Source organism: Peromyscus maniculatus, chromosome 10, assembly GCF_049852395.1.
Source record: "Peromyscus maniculatus bairdii isolate BWxNUB_F1_BW_parent chromosome 10, HU_Pman_BW_mat_3.1, whole genome shotgun sequence".
NCBI classification, from domain to species: domain Eukaryota; kingdom Metazoa; phylum Chordata; class Mammalia; order Rodentia; family Cricetidae; genus Peromyscus; species Peromyscus maniculatus.
In genome coordinates this window covers 73,444,271-73,460,303 of record NC_134861.1, presented here as the reverse complement: position 1 = coordinate 73,460,303, position 16,033 = coordinate 73,444,271, and the positions used below count along the sequence as shown (strand labels likewise).

Sequence of the window (16,033 nt, the reverse complement as noted above, 5' to 3'; positions counted from 1 at the left end):
CCCCATCAGTAAATAAAGTTTTTAATAGAGTTTGTACTGAATAATAAAGGATCAGGTGACTTTTTAAAAAAATTTATTCATTTTACATACCAACCCCTCTTACCCCTCCTCCTGCTCCCTCTCACTCCCACCCCATTGCCTTCCCCCCAACCTACCCGCATCCACTCCTCCAAAAGGGTAAGGCCTCCCATAAGGAGCCAACAAAATATTATCAGGTGACTTCTGACATGGCTATGGCAGCTAAAGTGACCACTAACCCTTCCCAGGTCATGACACTGGATTTATGGATAAGTGTATAGGATCAAAAATTCTCACTGTGATGAAGAGTGGTAAAAAGAAAATTGTTGGTACACTTTAAGGATTTGATAACTTGGTCAATATGGTCCTGGAAGACATCACAGAGTTTAAAATTACATCAAAATAAAAGGTTCCTAAATTAGATCACATTTTTGATAAATAGAAATAATATAACAATTTTGGTTCCTGGAGGAGAAGGATGAATAGATATCCTTGATTTATACTATATTCTAACATTTTTAAACCTGTATTATTCAGATTTTATAAAGCTAAGCTTCCACTAAATGGAAATACTTTGAAGACGTATGCCCATGTTTAAAAGGTTATTGGGGGTGGATATAAAAGAATCCACAGTTGAGTTTATAATGACTTAATACAGGAGGGTATGGAAAACATGAGTTGGGGTTAGTTGCAGGAAACAGATCATTGGGGCTGTGCTCTTGAAGGCTATATCTGATTGACAGGCCCTTCCTCTCTCATTCTCTATGCTTCTTTTCCAACATAAACTTCCACCACATCCATTCTTCCATGATGCTCTGCTTTGAAACACACAATCCTAGACATGAGAAGATCCAGGGACCACAGTCTGACAATTCTGAAACCATGCGTCCAAATAGATCTTGCCTCTCATAACCCAGTTTTTTTTTTTTTCAGTTACTTTTCTCAGCAATGAAACCTGTCTGGCACAGGGTACCTGCAGCAAAGTTTATAGACACGTTACCACTTTTCAAGATTTGGCACAAGAAAAATACATGGGGAAACTGAAACTTCCCAGAATTATGTTCTTTCACGTTCAAAGTGTTGGAGGTTATTTATTGGAAAATAAAATATCTCTGAGTATTTTAAAAAGCAAAGTTGGATTTAAATGGGAAAGGTAGCAAACAGGCAGCAAGACGCCAAAAACAATTAATTTGAATAAATGCCTAACAGGGTATTGGCAAAAATTACCTTAATTCCTTTATGAACTGGTTGTCACTGGGATAAATATCAAAATTAGATTCCAAAGTGATTGGATTACTTTATGAGCTTCAAAAGCACTTACAGGTAACCAGCTCAGGCAATAATTTTTTAATCAAACCTCATGATGTAGGAATAAAATTGATCACTCAGAGGTCAGAATGACATTTACAGGCTTGAGGATTCCTATCTCTGAAGCAGCTGAACATACACAACCAAAGGCAGAACTTAAGTCAATGTATTTATACATTATACATCTTATATACCTAATTATATAATTGTTAGGAACCAATAGAACATTCTGTCTGGCACCAGTTCATTTCTTAAAGTAATAGTTTTCAGAGGAATCTGATGTATATTAATGAATACATTTTAGTCAAATAGCCCAACATTGAATGAGTGAATGTATTCTTATCACTATTCCATATATGTATAGATACACATTATGTAACTCTTAAGCCATAAATTATATTAAGCAGTAAGATTATTTGAGGGTTATTTTTTTTCTTCCTGAAAAGCTCACATGCTATGCTTCAGTTTAAGTTCCAGAACAAGAGAATTTGGCCTTATTTAGAAATTGGACCATCACATCTATAATTTGTTAAGTCAGTTAATTTTTTTTTTCCTTTTTTCTCTTTCTAGGAAAAGTCAGTTAATTTTTTAAGTCATGCTGAAGTAGAGTGGGCTTTCATTAAAATCTGTGTCTTTATAAGAAGAAAATTTGTACACATAGACAGGGGAAGTGATAAGAGGCAGAGAGAAGAAATGAGAGGAGAAGATAAGGAGATAGAGAAAGAATGGATGAAAACAACCTTACGCCTAAGGAATATCAAATAGTTTCAGAGAATCCATTAGAAGTTAGGAAAAGGCACCTCAAAAAGGAAACAACCACACAAATGCCTTGGTCCCAGACACCTGGTCTTCAGAAGGGTAAGACAACAAATTCTATGGCTTCTCTTACCCAGTGTGTGACATTTTGTTAGGGTCTCCCTAGAGAACACTCAGGATGCTCCCACTATATGGCTTCTCACACTTGGATTTCAGACTTAATGTTTCATATATCTGACAAGTGCACAGGTAGGTGGCTTCTTCCTTTGGGGCTATAGGACACTAAGTATCCATGACTCTAGTGGCACCAACATCACTGCAATTATTATTGATGTCTTGGGATGATGAAACTTCTTTCAGTGGAAGGCAGTTTCAGAAAATCAATTTGTTATAGCACTGAATTGATTAAATAGTTTTGCTCATCATGACTCACATGCATGTGCACATGCACACATGAAAACACGGCGAGGGGGTCATTCAAAGTCTGTAACCATTTTCATCTGCAAAAAGCCTCCTACATAGCATTTCTCACATGGCTAGGGTGCAGACATAGCTGTGGATCAGGTACAGAATGCAATTACAAGAAATAGAAAGATATGATGCTAATTAATAATATAATTAGCCATGTGACAGAAACAAATAGAACTATTTAACTTGGGTGTGGTGGTATTGTGTTCCCCAAAATATTGTGTACCCTAATAAACTTATCAGGAGTCAGAGAACAGAACAGCCACTAGATACAGAGGCCAGAAAATGGTGGCACAAACGCCTTTAATCCTATCACTTGGGAGGCAGAGATCCATCTGGATCTCTGTGAGTTTAAAGCCACACTGGAAACAGCCAGGCATAGTGACTTGCACCTTTAATTCCAGGAAGTGAGCCTTTAATCCCAGGAAGTGATGGCAGAAAGGTATATAAGGCGTGAGGACCAGGAACTAGAGCTGGTTAAGCTTTTAGGTTTTTGAGCAGCAGTTCAGCTGAGATCAATTTGGATGAGGACTCAGAGGTTTCCTGTCTGAGGAAACAGGATCAACTGAGGAATCGGCAAGGTGAGGTGGCTGTAGCCTGTTCTGTCTCTCTGATCTTCCAGCATTCACCCCAATACCCAGCTCCGGGTTTGTTTTTATTAATAAGACTTCTTAAGATTCATGCTACACTCGGGATTGGGAATCTTGACCAAATATATATGGGCATTTAAAATAATAGCAAAATGGCTCGATGTGGTAACTTCACTAATTCATACTAACCAGCCAAGACATTAGTCACTCTCGTGGTATCATAAGGAACACATTCAAGAAGATGGAAGATCAATGTGTTTAAGTGAGAGGACCGTTCAGAATGGTCAGAATATGACATTCACTGGCCACATACATTCTCTCTATTTAAGTGAAGACTCTCACTAAATATATTAGCATGTGGCCATAAGTTTGCTTCTATTCTCGGTCGGTCACTAAGTATGGAATTTGATGAGTTTGTTTGTAAAGTGCCCATAACAATAGGAATAGAGGCTGGGTGTAAACTAAAGAGGACATTTTCTTTCACTACTCTAATGACGGCTGTCGTAGAGTAGGCAACATATCAACAGAAGAAATGAATGGTGACCCCAAGAACACAGCCCAGGCAACCAGGCAAATGGTTACTGATTTATTTGAGCCAATTTTGTCACACAGACATTTCTCCTGAGAAAAGATTTATAGTCCTGGTGCCTATCTATTTGACATTAAGTCTAGAAACTCTATCAGCACTGTAATTCAGGGATTAATGACGTCTTTTTCACCCAAATTACTAATGCCCAGATTCATCTCCGCTAAGGAGTAAAGCGAATATAACAATGGCTTCCCTCGAGGTGTTCCTCTCCGCTCATAGCATGCAACTCGGAGACCGATGATTAGCAACATAGCAAATTAGTCACTCTAATACCCTAGCTGCTGTTCTATTGCTGGGAAAAGACACCCTAACCAAGGTAATTCTTGCAGCTTTAGAGGGTTAGTACATGATCAATATAGTGGAAAGCAGAGAGCCGCAGGGCTCTGGAGCAGTAGCTGAGAGCTTTACATCCTGATCCACAGGCAGCAAGCAGAGAGGGAGAAAGGGAGAGAGGGAGAGAAGGAGAGAAGAGAGTCCGGCAGAGACTTTTGAAACCCCAAACCTGTTCTCAGTGACACACTTCTTCCAATCCTCTACACCTTCTAATCCTTCCCAAACAGTCTCACTAACTGGGACCAACCATGCAAACATATGAGCCTAAGGAGGTCACTCTCATTCAAACCACCACAGCCACCAAAGATTCAGTGATCCTGATGAAGATAATCTATCCACTTGTGAATTTGTGAAGCCACTCCATAAGATGCATAACAAAGGCTGGCCTGGCAGCACCCACTGTCTTAGTTTTCAGGAGGCTCAGAAAGCAAGGTTGCATGTTGACAAGCACTCTGCACTTCATTTGCAACTCTGTCTCAAAACAATTAATAAAAGATGCTGAATACCTCTTAATCTGGCAAATATATACATACTGCCATCTCCTTTGTTGATAGAATTTGTGAGCCTTGGATATGAGACATGCATATGAGAATACCCCTCTATGGACACTAGATGCAGATTTATTGAGTGTGCAAAGTGAATATTCAAACAATAAGTTCTCTACTTGAACAAAACCTTGACTCCATTAAAAATAGAATTCTGGCTGGCCTTAGGCTAACTTGCATTTCTCATTTTGATGAACCAGTAGGCAAAAAAAAAAAAAAAATGCATCAATGAAGTGTTTTAAGATACAATTACTAAAGTTAATTTTATTGTTTCCATTGGTTGTCTCAAAGAGAACTTGAAAATACTGGCAACTGAGAAAGTCATATTAGTACAGCTGTTTTATCATTGGTTGCCAATAGGAAACTGAAGCAGTATGATCAAGAGAGAACTATTATGGAGTTCATTCTAGATCAGTAAGATTTGTGTAACATCATACAGAGAAAAATATTCTTAGTTGAATGTGGAAGAAAATAAAGGAAAAGTTGTAAGGAAAGAGTATAATTTTAACAATGAATGTAACCTAAGCCTTTTAACCAAATGTATAAATAAACACAGCAGGCAAGGCATGTGGTACATGCCCATAATAACTGCAACTGAGAAACAGAGAAGGAGAAATTTGAGGCTAAGGTCCATCTAGAATATATAGCTGGACTCTCTCTCAAATAATGAAAAATTAAAAACTAAGAAACAAGAGCCGGGCATTGGTTGCACACGCCTTTAATCCCAGCACTTGGGAGGCAGAGACAGGTGGATCTCTGTGAGTTCAAGGCCAGCCTGGGCTACAGAGTGAGTTTCAGGAAAGGTGCAAAGCTACACAGAGAAACCCTGTCTCAAAAAAGATAAATAAAAAATAAACAAACAAAAAATCCTAAGAAACAATAACAAATTGCAAATTAGTCAATGTTATCAGCTGAGTTACATTAATTGCTATCTTTCTCTTTTCTGCTGAGGCTTAATAGTTGATGCTTTATGTGAAGGAACCTCACAGAGCTTTGTCCCAAAATGATACCACTCTGAATATCTTTTCCTTTGGCATATTGATGAATCCCACCATTAGAATATTCAGGACATCAGAATGAGTATACAAAAGTTATCAAACATTAGATTTCACCATAACTTACCTTCCATCCTCCCAAAATTCTCCCAGGCCATCATTCTGACAGTATCTGTGTCCTCTCTGTGTGGCCACTACCATAGCAGTGGCCAAAAAGCTCATCAAACATATTCACAGCTACCACTGGCCTGTGAGGTGACCCATCTCTACCCTTCTCTGAAGATGATGAAGTAGTAATTGCTTTCCATCACCATGGCCACTGAATACATCATTCCTTGTAGCCCCCATTAACTCTGATTGATATTGTACAGTAGGTGCCTTCTTTTAACTCTTGCCAGTTAACCTTTATATATTCTGGGAACAAATTAATTGCCAAATACTGTGGTTGGTAAATATATTTTTGTGATTCCATAGGGAGTATTAAAACTTGTGTAGCAATAAAAATTATTTTAATTATCAGTTTTTTAAAACCATGTGTCCATCAGATACTTCTGTGAAACATGCTTATATGCCAGCAGTGTTAATTGCAGAGCAATAGAGTTCTGAAGCAAAAGTAGCATTTCTCAAGAACAGATGGATCAAGGGTAATAATATACCAAAATTGTGTTCGATAACCAAATCAGTAAACTTGTACAAAGTTTCTGTACTTGTTCAAAATTAATTCATCAAAATTCTATCAATACACTTAATTAGAGTGAACTGGTAAAAATAACATAAATAGAAGGTGTCAAAATGAAGTATGTTGAAATGATAACGGGAAATCCTATGATTTATATACTTAAAACCCCTTTTTTTTTTTCACTCAGGAAAACAACTATGGTGGCTTGAATGAAAATGTCCCTTGTCGGTTCATGTATTTAAACACTTGGACCCCAGTGGGTGGCTGTTTGGGGCTATTTAGGAGGTGTGCTCTTGTTGAAGGAAGTATGTCACAAGACATGAGCTTTGAGCATATGAAGACTGGTGCAGTTTCCAGGTGATCTCTCTGCTTTGGGTTTGTGGTTTTGGTCTTAAGCTCTCAAGTAGCCACTCTAGCCACCGTGCCTGCTGCCTTTTGTTTTATCACAGCAATAGAAAAGAAACTAACATAGCAACTGTTAGCTAATTATTTAGCTAATAGATGCATTTTTAGTTTCCTTTATTGTTATGCTTCTGAAGGATGATAATAATCAATTTTATGAATTCAAAAGTCTTACTGAAGTCAAGTATGGCTCCTTAAGAAGCCCCATGAATAATACAGCTAGAGGACAAAGCTGATTTTTCTTTCTCTGCATTTTATTTTTCTTTGGGGAAAGGAAAACATGAAAAAAAAAGAAGAAACTTTCAGAATATTAGGCCGAGGTAATGACTGCCACTTACCATTTCATGGTCATGGCCTTTGCCATATGCCCAAGACATCCACTAAGAAGCCAAGCTTCACTGTTCATATTTAGCTCCTTTTCTGCTCTTTGAGATCTCAACATAATCCTGTGGAAACATAGTCTGTGAATATAATAATGATCAGGTTTAAGACCAAAGATACAGTTCATGGTCTGTCAGGAGGAAGGTGTGCAATGGCATCGGTCACTGCTCCTTGCAGGGGAGAAATCTTCTTATTTCACCCCATGTTGTGGGAAAGTCACTATAACAAACTTCCAGCTGTAGCCAACATGTGTTTTCAGGTCTCTGCAAAGAGGTGACTCAAAGAAAGCTCTGAGATCTGTGATAAAAGACTACAAAAAAACAGAATCTATCATCAAATAACTTGTATTTTCTTCAAGATAATGGGAAAAGAAATGAACTGTTATTTACAGTACATTTTTAATAGTATTTTGAGCAGCTTTGCTATTTTCCTGTGGGAATATGAGAGGCAGGCTTGTTCTAAAAGACCAATCTTCCATTTATATAATAGGTGTCTGCAAATTGAATTTGAATGGGACAACATGAGAGCAAAATCAGTCAGTGTTTATCAAGGGGTCTTTTTCAGAAAACAAAAAGCCAGCATTGAAATCCATCGACATTAGTTTTTAGTATTCCCATGACCAGGAATTACTTATAATGGAAACACTGATCTCTCTTACAGGGCATAGATCTCACCCATGGCTCATTCCTCCATCTTATGTGGTGAGTGTGGCTATGTTATAACTATAGTTTGTGAAATTTCTCAGAAGTCAGCTCTCTCTCTCTCTCTCTCTCTCTCTCTCTCTCTCTCTCTCTCTCTCTCTCTCTCTCTCTCTCTCTCTCTCTCTCATATACACACACACATACACACACACACACACACACACAGAGAGAGAGAGAGAGAGAGAGAGAGAGAGAGAGAGAGAGAGAGAGAGAGAGAGAGAGAGAGAGAGAGAGCTTTGCCAAATATTGTTTTCTTGAGTGTTTATTTTAAGGATTTCTCTTTGTCTTGTTCATTCACTCATTTCTTTTGAGCATAATATCCAACTCTGTTCACCTTTACAAGGTTTCTGTCTCCATATCCACCAATAATGTTATAAGAAATCCCTTTCTCCTGCCCTCAACATTTACTTTGCCTTTACCATTTGAAACTGAATATGCTTTTATATGTCTTTATTTTTCATACATCTGAGGTTTTTGTTGTATAAATCCAAATATCTGTTTGTATAACCCCAGATTTTGGAATGTTTTGTGATTTTTTTTAATTCCACTTTCTCTCTTACTTTATTTGATAGTGTGCTCTAAGCATCAGACATGTTATTCTTTCAATTTCCTTCTTTCTTTCTGATTTTTTTTTTATTTTCTTCCCCCTGGAAATCTCAAACAACCTATCTTTGAGCTCAATGACTATTTCTTCTACTTGCTCAAAACTACTATTGAAATATTCAGAAATATTTTCAGGTCAGTCACTGTGTTTGCAGCTCCAAAATTTATGTGTGGTTCTTTCATATGGTTTCTTTTTTTAAAATAACTATTTTTATTGAAAATAGATTCTTCTCTCATACAATACATCTCAGTGACAGTTTCCCCTCTCCACTCCTCCCAACTCCCCCCTCACTTCCCAGCTTCCCCAGACTCACCCCCTGCTTTTCCTTTTCAGAAAAAGAAGGCCTCCAAGAGACAGTCAGTCAAACCTTTGCTGAATTTCTGATTTTATGTATTTATTGATTGCCATCTTTACTTATAGACAGTCCCATTAAAATGGCAATGCTTATGTTGTTTTCACTTTAAAATATTTGACATCTAGCAGAAATATGTTTTTGATTGTGAACTTTGTTCTTTTCCTGTTTGTTATTTATATATGTAGCACAGTCTCTTGTGATATTGAGTAGTGGTTGAAACCACATCTCCCTGCCAGCCACAAAGCCACATGGCTAAATAAGCAATATTCTACACTATCCTGTGTTCTTAAGCTGTCATATGTGGCAGGCAAGGTATATTAAATACACGTTCTTTTATTATGATGGTAATTATTAATGCATGTTTACACATTAATGGGTTCCATTATAATGTCTTTTATATGCTTACAGTATGCTTTGATGATATCCATTCTCTGCTTTACTTACATACTTTTAACTTGCATTGGGCTTAATTCAATTTTACTTCAATACCCGCTGAGCATCTGTTGCTGCCTGTGTTCCCTTGTAACTCACTGAGCTTCTTTAACATGACCATATTGAATCCTTTCTCGGGAAGATTTAAATCTCCACTTTTCTGTGTCAATTGCTCATGGTTTATTTTTAACCCATTATTATCCATATGGTTATTCATGAGTCCCATATTCTTGCATTGATATCTAAATTTGGAGAATTAAGAACCTCTTCCAATCTACAGAATAGCAGCATTAAAGAGTAAAGCCCTCCCTAGCTATCATGTCCAGAGATTATAGATGTGTAAGTAGGGACAGTATAAAGCCTGAGGCTATAAAGTAGGACCTGGAATCTGGAGCTATAGTAACTAAACCGGAACTGGAGAAGACTTGGTCATGTGGTCTGCAGAAAAGTTAAGTTCTGTTTTACCCACACAGAGAGAGTATCTCTGTATGTAATGCCTTGCAGCCTTTGGAAGAGGACATAGATAACTTAAGACTGTCTGTCCTGCTTTCTTCAATGTGCATTTTCTTGTTTTTATGTTCTACTCAGTTTCTAGGGTCTCTCATCTGGATATCTTAGTTATTATACATTTTTACACATGGATAATTACTCAAATCACTGTTTCTTTGAAGGAACAAATACAAGAAATTCTTGTTTCCCACTTGCCTGGTCTTCCAAGAATACTTGGAAAGCTGTTGAAGATAAAATGTAGTAACCTGCAAACTTCCTGAAACCCAAACTTGAATCTGCAATCACAAATTAAGCCTAATTCAATTTTTAATACATATTCATGTTAATTATATTTTCTTAGCACTAGTCTAGAACCCAAGGAATTATAACTTGTCAGTGTAGATCTAGTACAAATTTACTATAAATACGTATTTTTAACTTAACTTACGTAATACTACACATAAGTTCAGAGGAAATGATCAAATAGACTGTCTTTTAGTAGGCTTATCAAACATTTCACCAACCATCCACAGCATACCAGGCCTTTTATTTCTTCAATAGGCCCCAAGGGCTGTAAATCGCTCCATTTTCCAGTCCTCACTTTTCCCTATTTAAAGGTACCGCTTTCCTGTACTTCGACCTTTCCTTCAAATCAAATCCTCTCCACACAGAGAAATATTCGCAGAGTTATGTCAGAATGCCTCACAGTTTCCATCTTTTTTTTGCATGTAAGAGATCCTCATCCCTTATTGTCTCCCCTTAACTTAAATTTACATACTGCAAAAGTGTTTCTCAGGACTGTGATTCCAACTTTTACTCAGCATGGTGCGAAGGACCTGTCGTCCCAACTACTCACCAGGCTATAGTGAAAGGAGTTGGGATCCATCTAGACAAGACAGCAAGACACAGTCTGAGGAGATGGAAAAAAAATCCATCTTAGTTTTACAACTGTAGCCTGACCACTGTGAACTGACAAGGAAGAACATACAACTTGGGAAACTGAGGTAAAACCCAAACCAAGTCCTTCCATAGACTAGTCATGTTATTTGGGGGGTTATAATAAACCTAATGGCCATTTTTCTAAATATAAACTAAACTTCATTAAAGTTAATGTAAATGCCACAGTTTTAACCCCCCCCAAAAAGAATCTCACTTGCTTTCTCCTTTTAATGAATAAAATCAATATTATTGCAACAACTAGTTTTTAAATATATATATATATATATATATATATATATATATATATATATATACACAACTTTAATGTTAAAAATAGATTTAGGAAAAAAAACCTATTCTCCATTGGAGAGAACTACTTTTTCATTTATAAGTAGTTATAAATTGAGATAGATCACAGGTTTGTGGGGGCATGTGTCCACTTTTCCTCTCAGTGCTACAACAACCCCATGTGGTACAAACCCATGCAGCCCTTTGCCTGCTGTCACCATCTCTGTGAGTTCATGTCAACAACAGTCCTACTGTGTTCAGAAGGCCTAGTTTCCTGGGGATGCAAACTGCTCTTAAAGACAGGACACACACACACACACACACACACACACACACACACACACACACACACACAATCAAAGGCATCTTTGGAGTTTCTGTTTCATAAAGTTATGGCAGGGCATTTTTTTTTGTTTATTGCACAGTCCTTTGCATACATATTGTGGATTCTGATTTTCAGTTTTTATTTGATTCCTGTGGATATGAACCTGTATGCTCCTGTGTCTATCTAGGCTTTTTGTGTTTTTTATTTGCTTCTTTTTCTTCTCTTTGTTTCTGCTTTATTCAGATCTGTTTTTGTTTTATCTTATTTCATTTTATTATTATGCCTTAGATACCTGTTTGTTTTCCAAGGAGAGACAGGAAACATGAGGATCAGCATAGGAAAGGGGGTGGGAGGAATTGGGAGCAGTAGGTAAGGGGAAACCATAAACAGACTATGTCATATAGAAAAGATATGTTTTCAATAAGAGAAAAAATAAAAAAGGTGTAAAATCAGAAGGATATATTTTTATTTAACCTTTATGTATGAATGTAGGCAGTGTTTTCCTGTCTCAACCACCCACCCAATAACCAACATGGAAACTTAAGATTACTTATAATGCTTGGTCAACAGTTCAGGCTTGTTACTAGCTAACTCTTACCTTTTAAATTAACCCTTATTTCATATTTATGCTCTGCCACGTGGCGGTACCTTTAATAGCATGGCACATTCATCTCCTGCTCCCTCTGCATCTGCTATTGACTACAGACTCCACCCTTCTTCCTCCCAGCATTCTCTCTGTGTCATACTGTCTTGCCCAGTCTCTTCCTGCCCAGCTATTGTCCAACCAGCTTTTTATTAACAATGAGAGTAATATGCATTTGCAAGGATTGTTTCACAGCATATGTATAACCCTGTGTATAGTGGTTTGAGTAGTTATGACCCCACCCATAGACTCCTGTTTGAATGCTTCGCCTATCTAGAGTGGCACTATTAAGAGGTGAGGCCTTGTTGGAGGAGGTATGGCTTTACTGCAGGAAGTGTGCCACTGCGGTGGTGGGTTTCAAGGTCTCATATGCTCAAGCCACACCTAGTGTGGGAGACATATCACTTCCTATTAGCGGCTGATCAAAATGTAGGACTCTCAGCTCCTGTGTGCCACCATGCTTCCCACCATGACAATAATGGACTAAACCTCTGAAACTGTAAGCTACCCATTAAATGCTTTCCTTTATAAGAGTTGTCATGGTTATAGTGTCTCTTCACAGCAATAGAAACCCTAACCATGACATTCTGCCACTTCTGCTCTGGCTTGTAGCTGCTCAAACATAGGGAAGGTGTCCACAGTACTTTTTGTCGTCTTGATGCTGAACTTTCCTTTCTTGTGACTGAAACTAGATCTATACTTATTTCTTAATAGAGGAACTGATAGCCTACACACACTGTATATATTGCCATGCATATTACTATGTAAATGTTTTTGGCAAAAGATAGTATCTTCATAGATTTGAAAATCCCAGTATTAATCACATGAAATGTGACAAGATTACCAGCACCATACTGATTTCATAGCTTAATATTTTTTATGTATCACATATGATATAGTATGATATCATCTGCATAGCATAATATACAGTAGTTTAAACAAATCCTATATCCTGCCCCTGCATTTAAATATGGAATTAAATTGGATCTATGTTTCAGGCTTATTTCTTGTTTGTCGTAAATATAACAAAGCCACCTTATTGTTTATATGATTAAAGACATATTTCCTAAACATAATACATATTTCCTAATCACGGTTCTTTAATATCTGTAATACATGCTCTTCTGGTATCCTTCTCAGGAACTTCCCTGCTTATGAAAGGACAGATGGGCCTTAAACAGTACCACTGGGTTGGAAGTGGGACTCAGGATTGCCAGTTATGTCTAATCTATAGGATTGTGATCCTTATGCACCTGAGAACATCCACTACAGACAGAATACCTTGAATGACCAAACCTTACTTCACAGCCTGCTTCTAGAGTATCAATCATTTCTGATAACTCACTGTGACTCTCTTGGGATAAGAGTTCTCACTAGCTAACCATACAAACGAGATCTATACTACTTATGGAGACTTACCTCAATCAGAATAAATGGTTTTCTCTCCCTTCTATATAACCAACAATTTCTTCCTTTATAGAAACAAGCCTGGTAGCTTGAGCTACACTAGGAAAACGGGGCATCTTTCAAGAGGAGGGCAAGCTCCATGTAACTAGCCTGAAGATAACAAACGAATTAAAAATTTGTTTTGTTTTCAAACAACACTGACTTTTCCAAAGGTCATTTATTTCTGAACATTAAAAGTTAAATTTTGCATTAGTTCTGTATTTTCTGTGCTGTGATAGCAAGTCTCACTGCCAATCCATGGATGTGAATACCCCAGGACAGTCAGAACAAAGGTCTTATGTTAAAAAAAGACAAAAGGAAAATGTGCATTCAGAATTTCCCAGACACCACCTATCTACATTTTCCACAAATTTATTACTAAAGCCCTGATAGTCAAAATGAGTTTCTTTCTACCTTTGTATTTTCATATTCCAAACCCCTTTCAAAACCCTTCTCAAATATTAGCTCCTTTGTGATTTCTGGGAATGGAATTCATCTCTATTATCTCTGATCCCTTGTCACTTTTTTTCAGTTTGCTCTTATGGCATTTATTACTCTCACTCTTAAACTTCAATAACAGTTCCATGTACTTTTCTACCCTGCTCAGGCCTGAGCTCTTTGCTTGCAGCTGTTATATACTGCTACAGAGTGTCCTAATGGGAATATATGTCTAGCACTTCTACAATTTTGGACAAGCCACTCAAGTTCTGTTATGGTCAGTTTATCAGAAAAATAGAAATAATATCAAAGAAATGTTTGTTCGGTTTGAAACAAACTTTTAATAGTAAGAACCCAATATAAATAACTATGGTGAAATATAAAATTAATATCTGTATAGAAGTCACAATATAATGAATCTAAAGAATAACAATGAAGTATTTCATGATATGTATGTAGGTCCTCAAAGAATATGCTTCTTATATACCTTGTTTCAAAAGTCCAAAGTATTATTTCAGAATAATTGCAAAATAGAACATTATCCTGCAAACCATTTTCCATAACGTTTGAAATTCAAATATTGTTTTGTTTGTTGCTTTATTTTTTCAATATCCTTTAACAAAATAGGTTAGATTGTAAAAATTAATATTCTGAAAGTTTAGGACACTTGTCCAAAGACAAATTCTGGCTCGTTTGTCATAGGAACAAGTTGGAAACTGAATCCAACCAATTCTTGGCCTCTGTTCTTCCTTCACCAACCCGAAGCAGCAAAGACAAAGCTCATGCGGGACGATGAGGGCCATTCTGCCTGAGACGGATTACTTGAAAGCATGTATTTTCTTTATGTCACTTCATTTGCAATGATAACAATAGCACACTCTATTTACATCGCATAACACGCCAGAAATAAATCCTCTGCCACTGTAAGGATCTGGATGCCTGCCTATAACATCAGCAACTGCCAGTCCTCTATTTGTTGGAGATCTAGACAAAATTAATCATCTTCCATCGTCTTAGAGCAGAGCTTGGCATCAGGAATTCCTGGAATTTAGTCACAAAAATCTATTCAAATATTCTTTTATTACTGGGGATTAGTAATCTACTTTCCTTCCTCTACTCAAGATTTACCTCTTGTAATACCACACTAATAGCTGCATCCTGTTGTTATTGGAGTGATGTACTGGAGTGCATGCTAGTGATTAAATGTCTAGGCAGAAAGGAAGAAGGTCTTTTTATTTTTCAGGTGCTTTCTTTTCTCTTCTCCCTTCCTTTGCCCTATCCTCTGTTGTTTCCTTCTCTACCTATTCTTGCTTTCTTTGGAAAACTCAAAATTTCAGTGTTCTAGGCAAACATTCACCATTATACAAATAGAATCAGAATGATCAAGAGGCACCAAAATTAAGTTTTTTAATTGCTTTGGATTTTTATTTCATTTACTAATATACTCTTTTATCTTTATTTCTCTATATTTAGAAAAGTATAAAAAATGTTTGAAGAATATTTCCCTAAATATACAATGAGAAAAACATGAAAAATCATACTAACTTAGGCTTGAAAACTGCCCTTTACACAAATTGTGCATGGAAACACAAACCTAGAATTCAATCCACCCATAGGAAACGTTATCCATTCAGGGACCACTTGGTAACAGTCTTTTACAAAAAAGAGTTTGATATGTCCTTTTTATGTTAGCAAATCTAAGCTTCCTTGATAAGGTTTTAAAGTGAAAAGAAAATCTTATTCTAAAAATGTATCAACAGAAATGTAAGCATTAATCATGAATGGGAATGGACTAAGTGCACTACCTTTTGATCCATATTCTTCTGATCATTTAAAATCAAGCTTTACTAACATTGAGTAGGTCGGTAGATGAACCCTGCCACAGAACACTTGAAAAAGGCAATGCTTTTCTGGTTTCCCCACAGACACTCATATATTATGCTGTAAAGTTACTTGTTTATCAATTTTAACCTCAAGTACGTGGCTAATCTGTGAAACTAAATCTATTATTTTATAGTTTAACACATCTGTAATTATCCAGGTTTGAGACTTACATGGTGTCTCACTTCTATGGATTCTTCAGAAATTACTTGAAGGTCACTGAAACTTCTCATTAGCATCCAGCATGGTCCATTGTGCAGAAATTTCTACTGTCATGTCTGCTACTAATCCTCATTCATCTATTTCCTTGATACCCATGCATGCAAACATATTCACTTAAACCAATAACAAATGGAACTCTTCTGAAAATCTAGCTTATTATACATAGTCAAAGTTATTAAAGTAATCTAACCCTTAAAGGACTTTAA

At 36.8% G+C, this 16,033-nt stretch overlaps 1 pseudogene; it reads left to right on the top strand.

Moving 5' to 3' along the window:
• The first annotated feature begins 233 nt into the window (after nucleotides 1–233).
• On the top strand, nucleotides 234–500 carry LOC102923021 (U6 snRNA-associated Sm-like protein LSm5 pseudogene; annotated as a pseudogene).
• Nucleotides 501–16,033: the final 15,533 nt, after the last annotated feature.